We start from the raw sequence: 9,499 nt of genomic DNA on the forward strand, positions 1-9,499 counted from the left end.
TTTTAGATGGAATCTCCATCTGTCGCCCGGGCTGGAGTGCAGTGGCACCATCTCAGCTGGCTGCAACCTCACCCTCCCAAGTTCAAGCACTTCTCTTCCCTCAGCCTCCCGAGTATTCTGGGATAACAGGCGCCTGCCACCACGCCCTGCTAATTTTTGTATTTTTTAGCAGAGATGGGGTTTTACCATGCTGTTCAGGCTGGTCTGGAACTCCTGACTTCAGGTGATCCACCTGCCTTGGCCTCCCAAAGTGCTGGGATTATAGGTGTGAGCCACCATGCCCGGCCACCATATGTGATTTTGGGGGGAGATTCTATTGCCCTACCCTATGCCCAGCTATTACCTAATCCTTTCATGTGGTTAGAGGGATTCATTTCTGCTTCTTGTGTCTGCTGTTGTGCTCAGAATCAAACTTCCACCCACGGGGGTTCAGGGTCAATGACTGGGAGTCTCAGGACTTGTTTTATGTACTAGCTGCAACCTTGGGCCTCTTTATCTCCATAAGCCTCAGTATTCTCATCTGTAAAATGGGGGTTACAGATGGTGGGTGTGGCGGCTCATGCCTGGAATCCCAGCACTTTAGGAGGGATTGCTTGAGCTCAGGAGTTCGAGACCTCCCTGGGCAACATGGTGAAACCCTATCTCTATCAAAAATACAAAAAACAGCCCAGTGTGGTGGTGCGCACTTGCAGTCCTAGCTACTCAGGAGGCTGCAGCAGGAGGATGAAGTAAGGCTGGGAGGTGGAGGTCGCAATGAGCTGAGATTGCACCACTGCACTCCAGCATGGACATCAGAGAGAGACCCTGCATCAAAAACAAGAAAAAAAAAGTACCTACGTCATAGAGAGAATGACCACTTATTGTCCAAAATGGGACAGTTATGAAAATTCTCCGTAATTACACCAGGAAAAGGGCATTATTGGGAATCATCCCACAAAAACCTCAGTACGTGGTCACCCTCCAAACGGGGACGTAGTGCAGATGCAAGCCGGAAACCAGACAGGTTCCTGGAACAGGCTGCAGGAGCACGTGGGCTGTTCCTGGCTCTTCTTGTCTACACAGAGCTTTCTACTATAATTGTCCCCCGCTCTCTGGCGTCATCATTGTCTTCCTCTCCCCTGGGCCATTTCCACCAACTCACAAACATGCATTAATAGCTCTCTCTTTAAAAAGAAAAAAAAAAAAGCAGCAATCGCTTCCTGTCTCTGGCCAGTACCACATCTCTCTGCTCCTCTATAGAAAAGAGCTCCAAAAACTCCTCCAAAATTCCCTATGTGCGCAAGCTCCATTTCTCTCCTCCAAGGGCTTCTTCTTGACTCAATGACAGCCGAAGACCTCCCATGGCCTCTACGCTCTGTGTGGCCTGTGCCTGCTGATTTCTGTACCTCCTCTCCCACTGCCTCCAGAAGGCCCACTCTGTTCCCGTGTTCCTCAGACACACCAAGCTCTTCCCAAACTCAAGGCCTTCGCATTGACCGTTCCCTCTGCCTGGAACGCTTTTCCCTGTGTTTTTGCCTGACTCCTTTGCTTTACTCAGGTCTCAGCTCTAGCCCCTTCCCTGCCTGGTTCTTCCTGATACTCTGGCATCCTAAAATTAGATTATAAGTTATTTAGATGTGGTGGGATGTTTGCTCTCCCTTTCTGGAAGGTAATTTTCAGAGTAAAGGACTTGTTTGCTCATTACTGTGTCCTCCAAGACCAGAACAGTGCCTGGCAGGTGGTAGGTGCCCAAACAGCACTTCCTGAATGAATAAAATGATAGATAATTTTAAAACTTACGGTGCTTCACAGCATACTAACATCATTAGCAATAGCATATGGAATTAACCGGCCAGGATAGCCAAGCACATTGGAGGGACCTGAGTCCACTCCCACTCCCCCCAGCCTATCTCTTTTGCCAGACTCCGAGTTTCGGGAGGGCAGTTGTTCCCCACCTGGGAGGTGCTTCAGCCCACAGTTTTCCAGGTGAACTCATTGCATTTCCTGGGTTCCAAGCTCCTCAGATGTGATCACCACCAGCAGGAACGCCAACACAGCCTGCCAGCCCTGCCCGTCCATCAGGGCCGGGAGGGAGGCAGTCCTGTTGTCCTTGCTCTCACCCTGTGCCCTCTCAGGCTTCCACTGAGCATTAATCACACAGCCTGAAGGGATGCCTGCAGCAAATTCTAGTCCAGAGGAGGCCCGCTGCCCTAAAAGAGGAGTGGAGGAGAATACAGGGAAACCTGCCAGCCTCTGCCTACAGGCCTGGTCTGGCTGGTTCGAGACCCCCGCCCTCCAGGCTCCAGGGGTGGGTGCTTCGGGAGCTGAGATCTTAGCCCGTCATTCTCCAGCCAAAAAACGCTGAGTCCTGGCAGGCAGGGCTGCTGCTGAACAGTTAAGATGAACCATGCTTCCTACTACACCACCCCATGTGGCCTGGGTCCTCCACACCTGGCCCTCTCACCATTCAGCACTGAGCTGCACCAGGCCAGCTGGCTGACCTCTTCACTCCCCCTAGTACACTGTGCTCCCTGTCCTGAACCGTTTGGGGCCTTTCAAGGCCCCCTTTGTTGCAGAACTTCAGGAATAAAGCTGGACTGGGCACCTGGTCTGTCTCTTTCTGCTTCTGTAATTGAACAGGCTGTTTAATCCAGAGACGGGCAAACATACTCTGCCAAGAGCTGGGTAGTAAATATTTTAGGCTTTATGGGGCACAAGTTTTAGTCATAGCTATTCAACTATGCCCTTGTAGATCAAACACAGCCATAGACTTTCTATATAGGAGTGGGCGTGGCTGTATGCCAATAAAACTTTATTGACACAAACAGCAGGTGGGCCACATATAGCCCAAAGACCATGGGTTGCTGACCCTGATTTACCCTTCTGACTCAATTTCCTTACCTATAAACTAGGGACAATAATGCCTTAACATGATCACTGAGAGTCAATACAAACAAAAGTACTCAGCTGCACAGTCATGTTGGAGTTGTTTGTCTGTTTCACAGCAACCCCTCACCTTGCATCTTGCCCAGAGGAGCCCCAGCCCCACCCTGGACTCCGGGCAGGCCCCAGCCGCGCCTCGCTGTGGCCAAACACATCACTCTGACTCGTGGCTGGGAGCCTGCGAGCCTCCGACTGCCTGCGTTATGATTTATTTCAGCGTGACTGTCATACATCTCGGTTCTGCGGCGGGTTGCCGGGATGAGGAGGGCCTTTCAAGGGAGCCGGGATTGCATTCGCTGCGGATGAGGCTGCGCGGACACAAGGGGGGCACCGGACCCGCAGCCCTGCCTTCGCCCCCAACTGGGCTGTTTGTGCCGTTTCCTTCTCGCGGCCCCGTGGCGCTCTTCTTCCTTTATTCCGCTGGTTCTCCCCGCTCCTAGCCTGCTGAACAACTTGCCTCGCTCCCCGCTTGCTCCCCCTCTCGCCCTCCATCTCCACTGGTTCCCGAGCTTCTCTTCATGTCCCTAATACCGTGGCTGCGCCAGCATTTAATAAAAGTTGCTGACCGGGAAATCCGAGCTAACGGAATTACTTCCTCATTAAAGAGGCGGGCAGATTCCTGCGTCCCGCGTGCAGCCGCCCTCGCTGCCTCCCTCCCCGCCCCGCTCCGCCCTGCTGGGCCCGCCCGCCGTCTGCAATTAGGCGGCAAATGCTTGCCGCCCGCTGGTGGCCGGGGTTCTGCAGGGGCTGGGTGGGGGGGCTCGTCGGCTTCTCTCCAGGGTGGAGGCCAGCTCTGCTTCCTCTTCCCGCCTTCCCAGACAGTCAGTTTCTCAGCCAGGGAGCTCCAGGCCAGCTGGAGAACTGGAGACGGGAGGTAGCCTGCTCAAGGTCACCCGAGTCCCCTCCTACCCGAGTTCCAATGGAGGCCGTTGGCTTTGGCCTGGGCAGAAGAGCTGGTGGTTCCTAAGATCTTCCTTTGGCTTCAGAGAAGTTTATTTTCTGGCAAGGCTTCCAGGAGATTGCCACAAGCCAACTGGAGGCCCCCCAACCAAAAGGAAAGAGGGTCTGGACTCCAGGGATCCACCTGGCACCTCCTTCTCACCTCCTCGGCTCTGTGTCTGCCAGCGGACCAGGGCCTCTGATACCCCGTGTCTTCCGGGACTGTGCCAGGGACCTCCTATCTGGCCAGCACCCCAGGGCGCCACCTCCCCAGGCCTGCAGTAAGCCGGCCGCTCCCCTCGGAGTTCCCACCTGCTTCTCTGCGAGAGCCTCCCGCGTGGAGGACTGGCTCAGTGCCAGGCAGCTGGTAAGTGCTTTACAGGTGTTGTTGCGGAGAAAACCAGAAACCATTATTTTAAAAGCTGCCTATATTCTGAGCCTTTTTACTTGCAGGCAATGGAAGATTTACTCGTCCTTTTGTTTAAGAAAACACCTTAATGGGCCTGTTGGCCTCTGGGTAAGTCTAGATGGGAGAAGATTGAGACAAAGAAACATTGGGCTGTTCTGCATCATAAAGTAAAGGGAAGTTTAGGTTCCCTAAGCTAGGGAGAGTGGAAGGGGCGGGGACTGGGAGCCTTGCCGGGAGGATAAAGGGGGAAAGAAAACAGGCTGGTTACAGCTTTGGGGGCCTGGATGCTGCGGACAAACACAGCCTGGAAGAAACACCTTAGACCCTGAAACTGCCACCACCCCTGCGGAGTCATGGGACACGCTGGCCAAAGCTGAACATCCTACATCCTTGTAACCCGAGTTGCTCGCCTTGGAATATTGTTCCAGCAAGAAGCTCCTTTCCCGGGCTAGGAATCCACGTGGTAACTCTTCATTCTGTCTTTGTTCTCCAGACCTCCCAGTGAAGTGGTTCCGGCCTGTGGGCCTTGGAGATCCTGCAGGTGCAGCTGTTTGATTAGAATGCAGTAGTTTGAATTTGTGGACACATGCCCTCTGCATTGTAGCATGTGAAAGGTTTCCAGCAATCTTGTTTAGGGAGGACTGGTGGATGAATTTTGCTTCAGCGACCCCGGACTTGGGATGTAGTAGGTACTGCCACAGCCCCTGCTATTCTGCCTACCCAGTTAGGTTAGGCCTTCGCAGGAAAGGACTGTGTGTCTCTGAGGCACCTGTTGACCTAAGTGCCGTCCCTCCTGTGGCTCACTGAGAAAATACCCAGCTTTCTGGGGGTCTCTCTGACAGCACAAAGCCTGGCTCTTCATCCTCGCTGCCCACACCCTCTTCCCTGGTGCTGAGACCTGTGGGAGTTTGGGAAATCAGCCTTCGCTGTTTCCCAGGGACCTTCTCCCTTTCTCAGTGGGTTGCAGGAGAACAGAGAGTGAGGTCACAGCGTGCTCATGTCTGCAGCAGAGACTCCTTCATCTAGAGGAGAAAGGTCTACCCCAGTGCTGACTCTGGGACTTGAGAAAAATCACCGTTTTGTCAGAGTTTATACCAAGGCACCACAAAATTCACAGATGGCTTCGCTCTTTTGTCTTAGTGTGGTTGTCTCCAAAGGAGCCCCTGAGATGAGGACTTGGGTGCAGGTAGCTTATTTGGAGAGAGTACCAAGAAGCTGGGGGCCCACTCAGGAATCTGGGAGAAGGAATCTGAAGAAGCTGGAGGCCCACTCAGGAATCTGGGAGAAGAATCTGAAAAGGCTGGGGACCCACTCAGGAATCTGGGAGAAGGAGGAATCTGAAGACGCTGGGGACCCACTCAGGAATCTGGGAGAAGAAGGAATCTGAAGAAGCTGGGGGCCCACTCAGGAATCTGGGAGAAGGAGGAATCTGAAGAAGCTGGGGACCCACTCAGGAATCTGGGAGAAGGAGGAATCTGAAGACGCTGGGGACCCACTCAGGAATCTGGGAGAAGGAGGAATCTGAAGAAGCTGGGGACCCACTCAGGAATCATGGAGAACATGCTTTGAGATTGCCCCCCTCCAAAGGATGGGGGAGCTGAAGCCTTTATCCCCAGACTTGTCCTGCCTTGGCGGAGGGTTATTAAATTCCCGGTATTGAATTCCCGGCACTGTAGGGTGCCCTGTGCACAGGCTGTGCAAGCTCTTAAGGCAGTGGGGAACAATCGGAAGCAAAAAATCAGAGCACGCCAGGTGCTTGAGGTAGAAGGCTGCCAGCACAGACAGGTACAGGCGGGAAGACTGCTTGAACCCAGGAAGTTGAGGCTACAGGTACAGGTGGACAGAGGTTATGAAAAGCATTTGCTGTAACCCCCAACCCTAAAAGCTGATTTCAGAAAGAACTTCAAGTCCTCTAGGGCTGCTGGTAGGGGTGCAAATGAGCTGGGAGAGTGAGTTCCCCATGCCTGCCATCTCCGCACAGTCCCAAGGGTTCCACCGTCCAACTGCAGGGTTTCAACAAAGAGACATGCTGGGTGCAGTGGCTCATACTTGTAATTCCAGCACTTTGGGAGGCTGAGGCGGGCAGATCACCTGAGGTCAGGAGTTCAAGATCAGCCTGGCCAACATGGTGACACCTCATCTCTACTAAAAATACAAAAATTAGCCGGGCATGGTGGTGGGCTCCTGTAATCTCAGCTACTCAGGAGGCTGAGGCAGGAGAAGTGCTTGAAACCGGGAGGTGGGGGTTGCAGTGAGCCAAGATCGTGTCATTGGCCTGGGGAACATAGCGAGACTCTATCTCAAATAAATAAATAAAAATAAATAAAGAGACAGTAAATGTCTGGAGAATGAATTAAGATCCATAGTTTTGGGTTTTTAATAGGGTTGTCGAAGAGGTAGACCCATGATGAATTTAGGAAAGTTTGGGATAGATGTGACAAAGAGTTTATAGGCATAATATGTAAAGCCATATTCAATAAGAAAGCAATCACAAGCCGACAGAGAAAATAGTCAAATTGTACCAGCAGGCAGTTCACCAAAAAATACGTGCATATTGCCAATAAATATCTGAAATTATTTCTATCTTGTTTGTAATAAAAAATAATCTCAGACAAGGTATTATTCTTTCCCCATCAGATTAGCAAAAAGTTTACAAGATTGATGTCAGCCAGGGTTGGTGAGGGAGTGGGGAGAGAGAGATTCTCAGGCTGTCCACTCTCTTCAGAGGGCAATTTGCATTAAACATGAAAAGTGGGCATGAACCTTAACCAGGCAGTTCCACTACTAGGCATGTCCCCCTCAGACATGTCAGTATCACCATATGTGCACAAAGATGTTATAGAGAAGTTCCTTTCAGTTATACTAACACAATTCAAGCCAATCTAAATGTCTATGGGGAATATAGTTAAATTACAGCCCACCTAAGCCAGGCGTGGTGGCTGACACCTGTAATCCCAGCACTTTGAGAGGCCAAGGCAGGATGATCACTTTAAGCTCAGGAGTTTGAGATCAGCCTGGGCAACATAGTAAGACCCTTTCTCTATCAAACATTTTTAAAAATCAGCCAGGTGTGGTGGTGCACACTTGTAGGCTCAGCTATTTGGAAAGCTCAGGTAGAAGGATTGCCTGAACCCAGGAGCTTGAGGTTTCAGTGAACTGTGATCATGCTACTGCACACCAGCCTGGATGACAGAGCAAGACCCCATCTCAAAAAAAAAAAAAAAAAAGCACGCCCACACCCTGGAATACTATATAGCTATTAAGAAGAACGAGATAGACTTATCAGAGGTCCTTTAAATAATAGAGGAAGGTCTCTGAACAATATTTTATTTTTGTAAAATAAATATACCTACATTTGTATATGTGTGCATTGAAAACTATCTGGCAGGTTCCACAGCAAATTGTTAATGATGCTGGCCTCTAGGGAATGAAATCATGGTGGGGACAAGCAGGGGAACTGGTAGGAGGCAGTGGTGTCGTGGAGTGGAATGTTTTTCTGTACTCGGCTTGTTATTGTTATCATGAGCAATTTAATGAAAACCAATCAAATCTAAAACATGGGGGATAGGTAGAATTGAAAAGGATTCTAGCAACTCTCAATCCCTGCATTTGCTTTCCTGGGTCTTCATAGGAAAACTCCAGGCTCATTTTGTAAATGAAAAGTTGGGCATCAGAGACATCATGTGACCCCCCCCAACCCCCAACCCCAGTTACACAGCTTCTAGGGCCCAGGCTGGCTACTTTCGGGCTGATCTCTAGAATGGCTTTTAACGGATAAGTAGGGAGATGTATCAGTTAGCTATTGCTGTATGCCAAACATCCGAAGTTTCAGTGGCTTAAAACAACAAGCATTTATTATTTATCATGCGTCTATAAGTCAACGGGGCTGGGTTCGACTGATCTCAGTTGGGATTACAAAGGCATTGGTCATCAGCTAGTGAGCTGGCCGGTGGCGGGCTGGTCCAGGACCTGGGCTTTGATGCCTTGGCTCCCCTTCAGGTGCCTCTCGCATCTCTCCAGCCAGCTAGCCTAGGCATGGTCTCGTGGTGGAAGCACAGGTGTGTGGTGGAAACACAATCACTTTTTCAAGTTCTGCTTGAGTCAAGGTTACTACTCTGAACCAAAGAAAGCTCTTGGAAAGCTTGTGAACCATCATCAAGAGATAACTTCTACAAATATTGGTGTGTATAATTGGCCATTTTTATACATACACTTATTTTTTCACAAATGAAATAGTAGTAATTATTGTATTGCTTTCCTCATCCCCCCTTGCCAAAAGGTCTAGGGACAGTTACAAAAAAAGGGCCTGCTTACAGGGAAGCCATTCACAAGGACATTAACGCAATCAGTCTCCTACAAAGACCAGCTCAGGACCTGTAGCAGTCAGAAGGGACTGGAGGTGCCCCCTCCCCAAAGCCTTGGAAACCTTGCTGCCAGAGTCCAAGTTGTGCATCGCGCTGGTCACTGCAGCCTGGGTAGAAAGAAGCCCAGTCTTCCTGCTGCAGGAATGGCCCCACAGAGAGGCAAGCCATCTCCAGCTGTGATGAGTTGGAGATTAGCAGCAGCCAGAATCCAGCCAGCCTCCCAACCTCACCTGGGGCCCCGGAGGGTGGCAGGGGCTGAGGATAAAAGGGTGATGGGTAGTGGGTAAGGGAGGAGGGAGGCGTTAGGTAAAATACCGGAGCAAGCCTCAGAGGTGAGTGTGAATTTGTCCTGGGTATTCTGTTCATCTAGCAGCGCTGTCTGCCTCCCCTCCTTTTGTCTCCCATGTCCGCCCCACACACACCTGCCTCTGAGTGTGGTGAGCCAGAAACTGAGCAGAAACTTCTCATTTTTAGCTTTACCTCGGGTGGCTGAAAGTCTCCTTCCTGGTCAGAGACGGGGACTGAGCCTGCCCCTTGGCATCCTGATCCTGCTGCCTGGCCCCAGCCCCCAGCCTGGACCCCATGCTCCTGTTCAGCCCTCTCTCACCAACCGCGCCTTCACAGGCTACAGGGACTCTGGCGTGGAGTGATAGATTCTGCCTTTTCCTGTTTTCAGGAAATATTGCTACTCGCTTCACATTTATCCTGCCCCTCATCACCACACGGAGGCCGAGGCTGAGGCGGGCTCAGAGTCATCTATTATCTGCCTCTGTTGGAGGGGGAGGACAGGCTCGCACCGGGAGTGCCAGGAGGTGGGCTGGGGCTGGGGAGATGGAGCTTTCATTCAATAAGCCACAAATATTTA

Source organism: Callithrix jacchus, chromosome 5, assembly GCF_049354715.1.
Source record: "Callithrix jacchus isolate 240 chromosome 5, calJac240_pri, whole genome shotgun sequence".
NCBI classification, from domain to species: Eukaryota; Metazoa; Chordata; class Mammalia; order Primates; family Cebidae; genus Callithrix; species Callithrix jacchus.